Source organism: Hyperolius riggenbachi, chromosome 2, assembly GCF_040937935.1.
Source record: "Hyperolius riggenbachi isolate aHypRig1 chromosome 2, aHypRig1.pri, whole genome shotgun sequence".
Lineage (NCBI taxonomy): Eukaryota > Metazoa > Chordata > Amphibia > Anura > Hyperoliidae > Hyperolius > Hyperolius riggenbachi.
The window spans coordinates 89,561,149-89,577,933 of NC_090647.1; the positions used below are offsets into that span (position 1 = coordinate 89,561,149).

At 42.5% G+C, this 16,785-nt stretch overlaps 1 protein-coding gene across 2 annotated transcripts in view; it reads left to right on the top strand.

Moving 5' to 3' along the window:
• The window catches only part of B3GLCT (beta 3-glucosyltransferase), a 632,866-nt gene that overhangs the window by 240,601 nt on the left and 375,480 nt on the right, over nt 1-16,785 (top strand). The window lies entirely within an intron of this gene.

Below are 16,785 nucleotides of genomic sequence, written 5' to 3' on the forward strand. Positions count from 1 at the left end.
CCATTTTGCTTGGATTTTAAATTGAGCTGAAACAAAGGACTTTACCAAGGAACTTTGATTCTTCCCACTAAAGGACATCTTTCCAGGAACTAAGTATTTTTTCTCCCTTTCTTTTATTTTTCATGCTGGCTATTAAAGTGGACCCAAATTAAAAATACAAGATTTCAGAAATGAAATCTATTTTCTAAATTATAACAAATAGCAGCCTTTTTTCAGCTACACGATAACAAATATAAAATATTTTACATTTATTGGAGAAACCCCAACCCTCCCTTTCAAATTGTCGGGAAATAATCCGGCAAACTGGTGAAGTAGATGGTGTCCAGCAAAGGAGGAATTGCTAATGGCTGCCACCTGTATAATCCTAGTTATGTAAAGAGAAGGGTGAAAAGCATACACTGAAATGCTCATAGGCTTGAAGGAGTGTTTATTTATATTTGTATGTGTCAGAGTGGTGCAACTAAATATTTTGAATTAAAAAAGTTTGGTTTGGGTCCGCTTTAATGTTTCAATAATTGTTGATTTTAACCACTTCACAACGGAGGGGTTTTACCCCTGAAGCACCAGCGCTATTTGTGCCTTGCAGCGCTGCTTCCATTGATTGTTTTCAGTGATATGATTGGTTATTGGGGACTGGGGTCCCCATAACCAATCATTGCACTGCAGAGCGGGGGTGTGTGTGCGCGTGCGCGCGGGTCGCGGGGGCGCGCGACCGCGCGCTGCACATTTGTTTACATTTAATTGTTATCAATGGAGACTGCTTCTGTTTGAAGCAGTCTCCCATTGTGTCCGCAATCGGCGCGTCTAATTGGATTTAGGAACGCTTGTTCCTAACATCCAATTAGTCACCTGCTGTGCTGGCTGGCTGGAGTGTGCGCGCGAGGTCCCCGCCCACTCCCAGCCAGTAAACAAACAAGTATGCCTTTCTCCGTCCCTGGGGGTGAAGCAGTGCGCAGAGGGACGGAGAAATTTAGCACTGGGGGGGTAAAGTGGTTAATAATTGTCTGTATATATTAACTATTTATATTGCCGTGAATAAAACACTTTACCAAAGTCATTCACTGTTCCGCTACCCTATTATTCAGCATACACAGGAACTGAACTCAGACTTCTGAAGAGACGCTACTATTGTTGTTGTTAGCCGGACAGAATCGAGTGTTAACCGTTTTTATTTGCAGGTCGAGAAATAACCAGTTAGTGAGTTCCTCTGTCTCAGAAAACGGTGGTGGTGGCAGTTATTCCCTGAAATAGTGTGTAAAGTTGTAATTACCGTACCTCACAGGCTCCCTTCTGGTCGGACTGCTGCCCAAATTTCTGTCTGTTTCTGCGCAAAGATCGCGACCAAAGCTTGCATGGTCTGTGTGCTGAAACCGATTGGAAGGCAATTTGCGGTCTGACCACTAGGGCTCCTGTGACACACAGATCCTGACGTCCTCTCCTGGGACAGACAATGCATCTTACCAATCGCACAAGGGAGCGAACGTTCTGTGTCCATGTGCACCATGCACATACACCAGCATAAGCTGTGTGCATGCTGTTTTCTAGCCACACCCCCTTCAGCACCTCACTTTCCCTAATAACTTATTTAATGTCCTAACTAGAGGCGATGTGCCTGGATATATATATTTTTTTCTTGTTACTGACCCCTATGGCTAGGGTCTAATTCAGTGCACTCCCTCCTTCCCTTGTATGTGTTTGTCAGCATGCACACAGCTTATGTTGGTGTATGCGCATGGTGCACATGGACACATAACGTTAGCTCCCTTGTGCGATTGGTAAGATGCACTGTCTGTCCCAGGAGAGGACGTCAGGATGTGTGCTCCTAATCCATTGATATGTTTGACGCAATGAATGTGTTTGCATGTCTGCACTATGCATGTTACAGGGCCAGAGTTAGGACACCCATATTTACCTGGGTACTTCTTCGCAGTATAGGTGACTAAGCATAAGAATGCATTCTTCTGTGAACTAAAACCCCGGCTTTTAACTTAGCTGTAGGGATAACAGTTGTGCCTGGATGAGTGAATCTGTGAATGCATTTGTTTGAACATTTGCATGCGAGAGTGCGAAGGGTTAATAGATTTTTGCTGTTTTCTAGCCACACCCCCTTCAGCACCTCCCTTTCCCTAATAACTTATTTAATGTCCTAACTAGAGGCGATGTGCCTGGATATATATATTTTTTCACCACCATATCAGCCTTCTTCTGAGTTGCGGTGGTATTTGCCCTCCAGGTTAAGTCGTCAGAGATGGTTGTACCCAGAAGGCGGACACTGGGAACCCTAGCGACTTCGGTATCCTCGATGTACATTGGAGGGATTACTGGCGTACTTCCTGAAATCAATGACCATCTCCACGGTTTTGGCTGTGTTGAGAACCAGCCTATTCTCTCTACACCAATCGCAAACTCTGTCGACCTCCTGGCTGTAGGCCTGCTCGTCATTCTCACTAACCAGGCCAACAATTGTGGTATCGTCTGCAAATTTGATGGTTTGGAGTCCGCAGTGGATGTGCAGTTATTCGTGTATAGAGAGAACAGGAATGGTGACAAGATGCAGCCCTGGGGAGCTCCAGTGTTGGTCACTCTGAGTCTGGAGGAGATGTCACCCAGCTTCACAACCTGGGACCTGTTAGAGAGGAAGTCTGTGATCCAGAGACAAAGAATTGGATGGACTTCCAGCTCCATGAGATTGTCGTGCAGAATACTGGGGCAGATAGTGTTAAAGGCCGAGCTGAAGTCCAGGAGAAGGATTCTCGCGTATGAGTTCGGCCTGTCTAGGTGGTCAGTGATAAACTCCAGGCAGATGTTGATAGCATCGTCCGTGGACCTGTTTGCTCTGTACGCGAACCGGAGAGGGTCCAGACGGTCTAGAGTGGTGTTCTTGAGCAGAGCCAGGACCGCTTTTTCAAAGGTCTTCATGACTACTGATGTTAGGGCTACGGGCCTGAAGTTGTTTAGGTCTGAAACCCCTTGCTTTTTCGGGACGGGAATGATGATGGATTCCTTGAAGCATGTAGGACCTTCCCTTCGCTGAGGGACCTGGCATAGATAGAGGTGAGGACAGGGGCCAGCTGCCGTGAGCAGGACTTCAGACATGCAGGTTGACACACCATCAGGGCCAGATGCTTTCCTGGCATTCAAGGAAGACAGGAGGCGAAGAACGTCAGTCTCGGATACTGCCGGGGAAGGGCTTGTGCTCGAGCTAGGTTCAGTGCTCCTAAAGGCAGAGGGTAGGAGGGCGGAAGGAGTTGTCTGCCCTCCAGAGGTAGCCGGGGCCTCAAACCTGCGATAAAAGTTGCTGAGTTCCTCGACTGGCTTGGAGCAGGGTGTAGCCTGTTGGGGTGGGGGCTAGTGGCAACCTTTAGGCCCTTAAAGACAGCCCGAGGGTCGTTTGAGCGGAGATTGTTCTGAATCTTTTCAGCATATGACCTGTTTGCAGCACGCAGTTCCCTGTTGAGGGAGTTCCTTGCCGACCTGAAGTCCTCCAGGGAGCCAGACTTATGAGCGGCTTCCTTGCGCTTCCGCAGTTGGCGCTCTTCCGCAGTTGCCGCAGTTTGAGTCACGCCCCTAGTGACGAAACACGTAGGGCAGAGCCTAGGACACGCACGCTACCCCCTCCTGCAACACGCGGATGGTCTACGAGCGGTGATGCGGATAGTATAAAGTGGTTTTGTCTTTAAAATTGTTCTGTCCTTTGGGAGGTAAGTCCACCACTACCTCTTTTTTAAAAAAATTGTTTTGTGCATTTTATACTTTTTGTTCCCTCTTTTTTATCTATTGTTCCGCTTAAGTAGATGTACACCAACACTGCAGAGTACAGGCCAGAAGTGGTGGCACTTTCACACACGGGGCTCAGGAAGACTAGGTGCAAAGTAGTTAGTTTTGGAGAGTTCCTGAGAGTGAGTTAAAGGAAGCACTGATGAAATCGCAAGGAAATTAAGTAACTCGTTGAACGGTTTAGAAGCTTATTATCATTCCAGTGTGATTCCGGGCTGGTTCTTCAGCTGTTGCTCGCAGAATTCCCTCATCTTCCGGAGACGGCACTGACAGATGTCTGTCTGCCTCTCTGCGCGCATCGATCGAAATAAAACCATTAATTCCATCTAACTCACTCGTTCCGAAGCCATGCGGGGAATGGTAATTGAAACTCAAATATTTCCTGATTCTTTTTTTTTTTTTTTTTCATTCCGCTATTTAATTCTTCAATAACATGCAATCATTTTATGTTCTGTTTATCCTAGTTTACAACGGTAATTTATTCCGAAAATGTATTAATCGTCTTGCACTTTAATCAACTTAGTGTTCCGTATTCATTACCTATTTGGCTTCGTTATTTTGGTACAGGACCTTAAAGTGAACCTGTGGGAATGTTGACATAGCGGTTGTGAAGTGTAATAATAATAGCACTCTAGCGGATTGATCTGGCAGAGGAGCAGAATTTGCCAACTGTGCAGATGATCATTGAAGTAAATGTGCAGTGAAAAGGAGAGAAGCATCACCGTGAAACCTTTAAAGCAGGGGTGTCAAACTCAAAGTGGGCTGATATTGTACACTGTGACCAGGTCGCGGGCCAACCGCAATATCTACTGGCCACCTTTCTCCCTTATAAAGTTCCCTGGTGACTAATGGCTCTCCTCCAACCCCTATACAGTTTGCCTGGTGTTTAGCTGTCCTATCTTCCCTCTACAGTTCCCTGGTGTTTAGAGGCCTCCACCTTCCCCTATACAGTTCTGTGCGGTTTAGTGCTTTCCCCCTACTTCCCTGGTGTTCTAGGGCTTCACATCCAATATAGCTTCTCGGGTACTCTAGAGTGGACCAAACATAATGCAAAGTGGGGAAACCACTTAAAGCTGATCCGAGATGAAAAAATAACTACAGCAAGAAACTTGTCTATATATCTTATGTACAGTTTAGATGGTTTAAACAGCAAATCTAGCTGCATACTGCTTTAATAGAATATGATTATATTATATTTACAGCAGCCATGTTGTTTGTAAACATTACACAGAGGCAGGCTTATCTGCACCATCAGCACTCAGACTGAAAAAAAACGTATCCCCCCTCCTCCACCCTCCTCCCCTCTGCCTCTGAAATCTCTGACTAGTAATACCCCCCCCCCCCTCCTCCTGCCCAGACTGAGCTCCCATGAGCCCTTGCTACTGCCAAGGCTCTCTGAAAACTGTGGGTGGGGCTTATTTAATTTATAGGGAATTAAAGTATTAAAACAAAAACAAAAAAGTATTTGGCTTGAGGAATGCCCTATAAACTATAGGAAAGGAACACAATTATGCAATGAGTAAAAGTTCATCTCGGATCCACTTTAAGGGCCAGATTTAACCTCCTTAGTGTTCTGGACGAGCTGAGCTCGTCCAGTGACTCCGGAGGGCACCGCTCAGGCCCTGGTTGGCCGATTTGAATATTTTTATTTTTTTTTTTAAACACGCAGCTAGCTGACTGATCCGCTTGGCGGATCTGTGAACTAACTGTTGTTTAAATGACAGTTAGGTCCATACATGTGTACAAACGACTTATTTTTTGAAAGTCTATTACTTTGACACTAAAAGCAAGGAGTTTTGAATCAGGATGATACCATTTATTGGCTAACTTAGAGATGAGTAAACAGTAAGCCTTCGGCTTATAAAAAGCCTTTGTCGGAATGGTCAATCTCCTTGCGTTTACTGATAGCTAACACGGTACAACACTCTACTGCTTCTACTTTGACACTAAAAGATATTCAAACAACAAGGCGTTTGATCAGTCACTTAATCAAGTCCATTGTTCTATCCAGTTCATTGTCCATTATCAAGTACAACTCCATGTAAATTGGGTAAATTAGCATATCAAACGACTTTTGGGTCAGTGTGTACTTGATGTCTGAACGACTTGTTGTTTGAACTACAAGTAATTTAAACGACAAGTAGTTCAGAAATATCAGAAGTGTGTACGCACCTTTAGATTGGTCAGATATGCACATACCCTGGAAGCCTTGGAGCCTCAGGATCCCGGTGGCGGTGTTAGCAGTTGGTTTCAGGTAATAGAACGGTTCCATACAGATCAGATACCTTATCGTTCCATTCCTTGCATATCATACACCTCAAAAGATAGACCTCTTGTACAGTAATACAGTTAAAAACATTAAAAGCTTTACTTTTAAATCCACTTACATGGTTTTCAGTTGTAGATCCGCACAGAGTTTTTATGATGAGCTCTCCCCTGTTGTCTGTGTTGGGGATCCTATACCGGTCCACGTTGCAGATTCTGCCACCATTAGTCCGCCACATGCCAAGAAGCGCTTTAATCCTCCATGCACCGCCGTCCACTTCCTGATAGGCCCAGTCTCCGCCCTATCGCTTTCCATCATAAAAACTCTGTGCAGATGTACAGTTGAAAAACGCTGCCTTTAAAAAAATAAAAAATTTTTTTTTTAAAGGGGACATACAAGTTTTTGCTTTAGTAAGGGGGGGAGAAGTTATATCACTTTCAACTGAGAGATACATTCTTTAAGTATTAGGTTAATGCTTAAAGAGCACCAGTAACGATTCATTGGATAATACAAATATTCAGGATACCCATTTTCCTGGTTTCAGCATCAGAGACGCTATTCCTTTATGGCTGTATATTAGCATGTAACCCCGTCTTCCCAGTTAAAGAGAAACTCCGACCAAGAATTGAACATTATCCCAATCAGTAGCTGATACCCCCTTTTACATGAGAAATCTATTTCTTTTCACAAACAGACCATCAGGGGGCGCTGTATGGCTGATATTGTGGTGAAACCCCTCCCACACGAAACAAGAAGAGTACGTACTCTTGGCAATTTCCTGTCTCTGAACCTTGCTGCATTGTGGGAAATGGCTGTTTACAGCTGTTTCCAACTGCCAAAAAAAGCATGCAGCAGCTACATCACCTGCCAACAGTAAAAATGTCACCATGTAATAAATGTCAGAATGTAAATCAGCGATTTACAAGATTTTACAATGGACAAACACTGACCAAATCATTTATACATAATTATTGTAAAAATGAAGCACTTTATTTTATTACATTATTTTCACTGGAGTTCCTCTTTAAAGAGAACCTGTACTGAGTAAAATTATTTAAAATAAACACATGAGGTAACTTCAAATAAATATTACATAGTTACCTTGCCATCAGTTCCACTCAGAAGCTCACCATTTTCTTCTGACAATAATCCCTTCCAGTTCTGACAACATTTTGTCAGAACTGAAATATACCAGTTGCTGTCAGTTATATATCAGTTGCTGTCAGTTACAGCTGAGAGGAGAAATGATGTGTCCATGTTTCCCTATGGCTCAAGTGGGCGATGTTACAGTTTAACTGTGTGCTGACCAGGAAGCTGTTATGGGGTAATGGCCATTTTCAAAATGGAGGACGGAGAATTCCATTGATCACAGTGAACAAACAGGATGCAGGAGAGGAGGAAGAGATTGACGAGTAGACTATACAGGAGGTAAGTATGACTTGTGTATGTTTATTTTGACTTTTAATTTTCAGTACAGGTTTTCTTTAAGTTTAGCCTACGCTTCATGTCACGCAGCCTCCTGCCCCAGAGCACTCTGGAGATCAACTGATGTTGCTGCTCACTTGAGAGATGGGGGAGGGGAAAAAAAGCTCCCACAATGATTCAGCTTGCCAGCAGTAAAGATGCTGGCATCACTGATGCGTTTAATAATGTAAAAGGGTCAGACAAGAGTTTACAATGGGCAAACATGGACAAAATAATTTATGAATGAAAATTATAAACTATTTTATTCATAAAGTTATATTCAGTAACGTTCCTATTTTGACTACAATTTCCTCCCTTAATAAAATGATGACATTATGATGTGATACTTAGTTATTCAGTGTCTGATGGGTAATCTGCTGAATATTTACATGTTTTTTTGTTGTTTTTTTTCTAAATGTAATCAAGCCAAAATGTGCTGATCGCCAGATTAGATCATGTGCCAGTATTTTTGTTATGCTCAGAAACTTAAAAAAAACAACAACAAACCCTGAGGACACAGAGGCTTAAAGGGAACCTGAACTGAGTAAAATTATTTAAAATAAACACATGAGGTAACTTCAGATGAACATTACATAGTTACCTTGCCATCAGTTCCTCTCAGAAGCTCACCATTTTCTTCTGACAATGATCCCTTCCAGTTCTGACAACATTTTGTCAGAATTGAAATATATCAGTTTCTGTCTGTTATATATCAGTTGCTATCAGTTATAGCTGAGAGGACAACTCATGTGCCAGATAATGTCCATGTTTCCCTATGGCTCAAGTGGGTGATGTTACAGTTTAACAATGTGCTGACCAGGAAGCTGTTATGGGGTAATGGCCATTTTCAAAATGGAGGACATAGAATTCCATTGATCACAGTGGGCAAACAGGATGCAGGGAAGAGAAAGAGTTTGAGGAGTACACTACACAGGAGTGTGTATGTTTATTTTGACTTTTAATTTTCAGTTCAGGTTTTCTTTAATGAAAGCTTGTTACAGAATAAGAAATGTACACAGGCATTGTGGGAGCCGCCTTGTATTGTAGGAAATAACAGCCGTTTACTGCTGTTTCCAACTGCCAAAAAAGGAAACCGCATCTCCTTCCACTGGCATCACCTTCCAGCAGTAAAAAGTCACCATGGGATAAATGTCAAAATGTAAATCAGGGAGAGGAAAGATTTTACAATGTGCAAACGCTGACTAAATCATTTCTAAATAATTATTGTAAAAATGAAGCACTTTTTAAAATTACGTTATTTTCACTGGAGTTCCTCTTTAACCTCCCCGGCTTTCTATTGAGATCGCCAGGGCGGCTGCAGGAGGGTTTTTTTTTTGGCTGCATGAAAGCCCACTAGAGGGCGCTCCTGTTGCATATTTCTGATCGCCTACGGCGACCAGAAGTAACAAGAAGGGCCACGATGAGCGGCCCTACTTGTTTTGCTTTTCTCGTCGCCATGGCGACGAGCGGAGTGTCGTCATGGACGTCAGCCGACGTCCTGACGTCAGCCGCCTCCGATCCAGCCCTTAGCGCTGGCCGGAACTGATTGGTCCGGCTGCGCAGGGCTCGGGCGGCTGGGGGGACCCTCTTTCGCCGCTGCTCGTGGCGGATCGCCGCAGAGCGGCGGCGATCAGGCAGCACACGCGGCTGGCAAAGTGTCGGCTGCGTGTGCTGCTTTTTATTTGATAAAAATCGGCTCAGCAGGGCCTGAGCGGCAGCCTCCGGCGGTGATGGACGAGCTGAGCTCGTCCATACCGCTCAGGAGGTTAAAGAGAACCTGAACTGAAAATAAAAAGTCAAAATAACCATACACAGGCCATACTTACCTCCTGTGTAGTCTACTCCTCCATCTCCTTCTCCTTTCCTGTGTCCCATTTGTCCACTGTGATCAATGGAATTCTCCATCCTCCATTTTGAAAATGGCCATTACCCCATAACAGCTTCTTGGTCAGCACACTGTTAAACTGTAATATCACCCACTTGAGCCATAGGGAAACATGGACATTACCTTGCACGTTCAGTTGTAACTGACAGCTGCTGATATCTAACTGACAGCAACTGGTATATTTCAGTTCTGACAAAATATTGTCAGAACTGGTTGGGATCACTGTAAGAAGAAAATTGAGAGCTTTTGAGAGGAAGGGACGGTGAGATAAGTATGTAATATTAATTTGCAGGTATATCATGTGTTTATTTTAAATCATTTTACTCACTTTAGGTTCCCTTTAAGCGAAGAATTAAGAGTTTGTTTTTTTTTTGTTTTGTTTTTTTTAACAAAAAAAATATATATACCGAAAACGTGGCCTGATACAGTCTCGGAAACCCATAAAAGGATAATGAGAGACATATTCATTAGAAGAGAGGCTTGTGTGAGGAGGCAGGGAGAAAAATATATTCTTGAAACAATCAATCGGTTTAATAACCTAGAACAAAACCATAAAGAATCCCAAAATAAAGATGTTTAACAGGCGTTAGCTTGAGAATGGATCTTAAATGGTAACGTGATATTAGGCTAGATGGAATTTTATTAATGTAGGAGGAAGTTTTCTAAGTTTTGTGACAATGGATACTAGCAAGCGCTATAAATTTAACAAAGAGAACAAATTCACGTTATGTGTATTATTACAAATAATAACATAACAAAAGACAGAACACAGGAGATAATGGATGTGTTTAGGGAATATTATCAGAGGCTTTATGAGGATAATGCTTCAAGAGATAGTCAGAAAGAAGAAAACAAACCAAGATGGATGCTTAGATGCAATAAAGACTTAAGTGTACCAGAGCTGGAATACAGTAAACGGTTTATACATACCCGGGGCTAGGCCTGAACTATTTTAGGAAAAGATTGAATTGCACGATTTCTGCCAGAAATTGTGATTTCGATTCACGATTTTTGAGACACAACAATGGATCAGCACTGCGATTGCGAGCATGAGTGCTCCCAGTATAGGTTAGCCAGCTATAGGTGCCCCCAGTATAGTTTAGCCATCCAGATCCCCTTTAGTGTATATAGCCAGATTCTCTTCCCCCCACCCTTTAGTGTGTACCGTTCTCCCAGGCTGCTCCATCCTCCCTCCCGTCTTGCCCAAGTCATGGTCAGTTGCACTTCGCTGAGCATGCCGCCTGGTCGCACACTCCCCACCAGGGGCGTATCTGTCTAATATAGAGCCTATGGCAAACACTGAAATTGCGCCCCCCTCCTGTTGCAGCCCACTTCCACTCCAAAAACAGCATCCTTTGTGTTATGGTTGCATGTATTTTTTGGCTTGACATATTGCTGAAATAGATAACATAATCAATAGGATTTCAGGTCTGAGTGATGAAGAGGCATGGGGGCAAGCATGCGGGTGCAGCACAGGGCTACGCATGGTGCCCATAGTGCTGTGGTGCCCATGGCATGAGCCATGCCTGCACCCCTCTAGATATGCCTCTGCTCCCCACTCACGCTCCTGAGGCCGGAAGCATTCTGCGCCTTTGCAGTATTAACTGTGCAGAACACTTCCCGCCACTCTGGGCAAGACGCCAGAGTGGCCTGAAAGGTGTGCATGGGAATGGAGGAAACTCCAGATACATGTTCTGCCTCCCCCTCCCAATTGTCTAGCTACATACTCACAAAAACCCAATTGTCTTTCTACCTCAGACCTTTCACAATTTTCTTTCTTTCTCAGACCTTTCACAATTGTCTTTCTACCCTTCCACCCCTCACAGCTTACTATCCAGTTCCAGGGCTCCCCACCCCCAACTGTTTTCTGGCTGAATACCCTTCAGGCACTAATAGACAGACTAATAAAACAACTCGAAATCGGTCAGCCCTATCTGGGGCTTCCTCCAGCCCCATGCGCACAGATCGCTCCCACACCGCTGTCTTCAGTCTTCTCCGTCTTCTGTACTGGGTCCTGTTACTACCTCCAGTCACGGCCAGTCTGTGCAAGTGAACTGCATCCTCTACGTATCTCCGGCAGCTGCTGGAGAAATACGTAAATAGCGCACTTCATTTGCTGAAGACTGGCCGTGACTGGAGGAAGTAACGGGATCCGGTACAGAAGACTGAGGACAGTGGCGTTGGAGTGATCCGTGCGCATGAGGCTGGAGCAATCTCCAGGTATGTATGAAACGTTTATTTTATTCCAGCTCTGGTTTCTTTAAAGCTTAGTAAACTAATCTGTAGAACAAGCAGGAGAATTGGATAAAATTGCATTTAAAGTGACACTGAAGCGGAAAAAAAAGTATGATAGAATGAACTGTATGTGTAGTATGAATAATTAATAGAACATTAGAAGAATAGAAAAGTGTCTCATATTGTTATGTTATATAGCTTTAATTTTATAACATTGCATCATTCTCTAATATGGACGTGGCCATGATGTGGGCAGGGGCCGCGCTCAGCAATGGGGGCTTCTGAAAAGTGAGGGAAGCCTCAACAGGATCCTGAGGCTTCCCTCTCTTGTTGGTAAGTATCTGTATTTGAACCCGAGCTTCAGCTCGGGGTCGCTTTAATTATTTGTTGTCCAGAAATGATCCGCTCTTGCTCAGGCAATTTGTGCTGTTCTGTGGAGAGGAAAGGGGTGTTGTGCAAGCTACTTCAAGCTGCAGGAATGCCATTTAAAGTTCCAGCATGGGGGAAAATGAATCAGGGATAGTAGACTGCCCGAATGGATCACCTATTGGGCAAGCAACTCCTGGGGGTCACCTATACACACTTTACATTTTTGGCCAAAACAGTCATTCATGACTGATTACTTTGGCAGAGGAAAATCTAAAGTGGGTACAAAGCTTTATAATGAAATTAAATAAGGGGAAAAAGGTCTATCAACAAAGGCCCACATAATAGTAACACCTAGAACGGAAAAAAGAAATCTAATATGTAGTGACTATTGTCTCAGTCTCATCATTGGATGTAGACATTAAAACTCTAGTGTCTTGGCCTTACAGAAAGTTTTGATCCCTTATCTAAGGAAAAAAAAAGGCTAAAGCTGGCCACTAACGGTCCAATTTCTAGTGAAAAATCGTTTGAGCGATCAGAAATTCTGATCGGATTGGTTGTAAATAATCTCCATTGGTGGGCACAATTGATTATGAGTGAAAAAAATGTCATCCGAATGAATTTTCGTTGAACCAAAATTTGGATTTTCTTGTTGGTTGTGATAGATAGGAAGCAAAGATTGGTTCATTGATGGTGTAGTGAACGATGTATTACAATATTACACTTCAGATCAGAATTTGTGATCGCTCGAACGATTTTTCGCTAGAAATTGGACCATTAGTGGCCAGCTTAAGAGTTCTTCACAGGCTGGCTTTTGAGTGATAATTATTTCTGTAATAGTTAATACATGGAGATCGATAAACACCCTGGACATCTGAGCACATCAACATCTGAAGATGTCAATAGACTTAAAACATTTCTTTGTAAGGATAGGTGATGGTGTAAGAAGCATAACTGAATTGGTTAATATTCACAAAGTCAGTACTTCTCAATTAACCAACGCTTTTAATGAATCCTATATAGTGAGCAAGTGTTTGAGGAAAAAAAGGCTAGGCTTATGGCTAAACAGTAGGACCCTGCATGTCGGTATAAGGTGCTAACCCTTTTTGTGAGACCTGTGTGGTAAATTTTAGTGGGAAAACATCCCCATGTTGAATGACCCCTTGTGCTCTCCTGATCATGTGGCATGTGATTACATGAGTTCCTTGTGGGACAAAAGTGCACTGCAGAAGACCAAGTTTTAAATGAAAAATATCATGAGGAAAGCTGTGATGGAGACCATGAAATGTCTGACACAGATGGACTTCCTGCATTGTTTTGGTCAATGGCAAAAGTATATGCAGCACTATGTAGATGTAAGGGGATTAATGTGTTAATGTGTTTCAATAAAAATGTTTTATATTTTCAGTCCTGCTAGTTTAACAAACTTTGTGTTCTTGATTTTTAAGATTTGAATACATATCTTTTTTGCATTTGCCTGAAGTTCTATTTTTTAATTCGTTTGGTTTGGATTTTGCTGTAGATAGTCAATGCACAGATATAGTCGGGCAAACAAAGATGACATTGCTGAAGTTCATATATCATATTGCTCGTCCTCTCTGTAGTTTGAGAAATCATTCTGAGTTAATGATGCTCTGCACATTTTCAATTCTGCAGTCTATTTGTCAGTTTTAATCTTTTTCGCCATTAGTCCGATGATTTGTGACTATAGGAGACTTGTCGAAAGTCTTCACTTAATTGTTAGCTGAGTAGACAAAATGAAGCCTGTTCTGAAATGCTAGGAAGTATTGGTGGTCGTATGGAACCAATGTGACTGTACAGCTGGTCAAATTCCTAGGAACAAGTTAAATCGGATTCCGTAAAAGAGATGTTAACATTTACAACACTTCTTTTCTATGGCAGAGCGAATTTTTGCAAAAACATTTCCTTTGCTGCCCTCTACTGGAAAATGTGAGGATTACAATAATTTTATTTACATTTGCCAAGTAATGACTATTATACTGTAGTGACTTTTTAGTACTGCATTTAAACTGCAGTTTTCTATTAGCTAAGTGATTTTTTTTGTCCACTGCTTATGTACCCATAACATTACAGGCTCTATGGAGGTAGCTAATGCTTTTCAGCATGGCTGATAAGCACATCCAAATGCGGTGCAGTGGGCCTAATAGACTCAAAGCCAGATGTATACTCTTAGTGCCCCTAGGCCAAATTTCTTGTTGCTCCCCTTCCATGTGCAGCAGCGCCCCCACATTTCATGTTTTGCCCCCTCACCCATATGTAACATCCATACTCAGCAGCCCTTCTCTTTCATGTACAGCTCTCTTGGGCAGGACTCAGTAGCTTCCCTCTTCTATGCGTTTTTGCCCATTTAAACCCCCTCTTTTCAATTTGCAGCAGCCCCTCTTCCACATCCAGCCGCCCCCTTTGCTGCAGCCGCCCAATGCCCGGCCTTTGTGCCCTTCCCAGAAATCCGGGATATACTGCTTTACTAATCCAACCCTGCTTCCATCTTCCACCATCCGAAAAGTAAAATAATGCCACCGTCTTCACCTTCTAGTACAACACTACTTTTTTAACTGTTATATCGACAGACACGCTCACATTTTATAAGTATATTTTGTGTTATTTAACGTTTGGGCTATGAGCTTAAATTTCGCACAGTAGTAATTTTGCAGTGAAATTCACAATTCCGATGCAAAAACATAATGTGAAGTTTCAAACTACTGGGAAATTCATTTTGCACATACGGTAATCCTAATTAGAATGTCATATTGCATTAGAATCATATTCTGCACGTACTCCTAATTAGAATGCGTCATATTGCATTGACTTATAGTTTCCGTGAAATATTTATTTATGGAAATAGGCTCATTGATTTGGGGAAAAATAATTTTTGCATGGATTCCCATGAATTTTTGCACATATATTTTCAGCATGTGGTGCAAATGACTATTGCCTGTGTGCTCATAAATTGTCTTATATATACGGTACTCGGCTATTTGCAAACGTGTTTACTAATGTCTGTTGACTTTAATGGTTTTGTGAAAAAGAGATTTTAGATGAATGCCCAATATACTCATTGATGTGAAAATATATTTAAAGCGATTTAGTTAATTTTGTCTAACCTTGTGAAAATTATGTGAAATTATAATCACATGCGGGTTCATGATTACAATCAAGATCATAATTGCGAAAATTACATGAAATTTCTCCAAAGCGAATGATCCATTAGAAGCAACACTATGCTTGAGTTTGCTATGAAGGATTTGGGACTTCTTCCCTTTCCGTGTAGCTAGGTTGTATCCAGTGCACCATTTGGGATATGGTCATACTTTTGGGTTTGCTGCACATATTGAGATACATTTATTCAGAATCTTCAGTTTTTGTCATCTCTTTTCATGTCAAGTTATCGGAGAATGGTTGCCCTAGTTTGTAAGTAAATCTAGTTGAGTCTTAAGGTACCCATTTAATTGTACAATTTTTAGAAAACGAATATATATTTTTAATCCGATTATTCTAACCTTATTGAATGAAAACAGAAAAGCTGGAGGACCCGACCGATCTTGAGCAGTTACATTATTAATAGTTTCAAGCAAATAATGTTCAGTCAGCGTGACAGCACCTATAACGCTAGCTAAAACAGCCTTCCTCAAACTTTTCACTGTCTAGGAACTCCTCAAAGAATTTTGTAACCTCAGGGAACCTCTTCATAAAAATGTTCTCTCCCCTACCATTTTAAATGCATTTATTTCTATGAAGTATAAGAAACTAAATGTTCACATTGATAAAATGCTGCCACCTTGGTGCTTCTTCCCTCAGGTAGAGTAGAGAAGCACACTGAATTTTGGCATATTTACCTGATCTCTCAGGGGAGACACAGAGAGACAAAGATGCAGCTCAAGTTCCATGTCTCTTCCTCTCCCAGCCATAGTCAGGTCACATTACATAGTATGTAGTGAGGGAAAGATGGCTGGGAAGACTGAACTGTCACAGAGGATTCAACTTCCAAACAGGCCCGGATTTACTTCAGAGGAGCCTATTGGCACAAATAACCTGGCAGCTTAGACTTTGCCCTCTAGGAATCTACAACCCCCCCCCCCCCCCCCGAACCGCACCTCAAGTGTGCTGGCTGTCCCAACTGTCACTTCTCCCTTACTTCCCTTGCCCATCATAGGTAGCTACAGGTGCCTCTTAGTATTAGGTAGCCAGACGTACCCTCAATGTTAAGTAGCTAGAGCTGCCCCCAAGTATTAAGTAGCTACAAGAACCTCAATATTAGTGTCCCCAAGTATCGGGTAGCTAGAGGTGCCCCTGACTAAATGGATATCTTTTCAGTTGAATGCCGAGAGCAGGTTGAGTAATCTCTTATTTACTATCTCATCGGGACTCTGCATAGGGAAGGCAGGAGGGAGGCACTTGGGGAGGTGAGTGAACCGCCTTTCCATCATCCTCTCCTGTAGGCACCTGCCTACAGTGCCTTATGATAAATCCGGGCCCTGCTTCCAAATCCAAAGTACCCTTTTGCTGAATATTTGCAGGGAAATTGAGACCTTTTTTTGATAGGTAGTGAACTTAGGACTTGAAAGTTATCAGCACAGAACTGAAAGTGAACAATTCTCACATTGCTTACTGCCACTATACTTATAATGTCCTTGACTTGTAATATACACACTGTCTGCCCTTGTATTGTTTTTGTTTGTGTTTGTTAAGCAACTGCCAAGACAAATTCCTTGTAGGTGCAAACTTACCTGGCGAAAATAAATTGATTCTGATAAAACACGATGGCACTTAT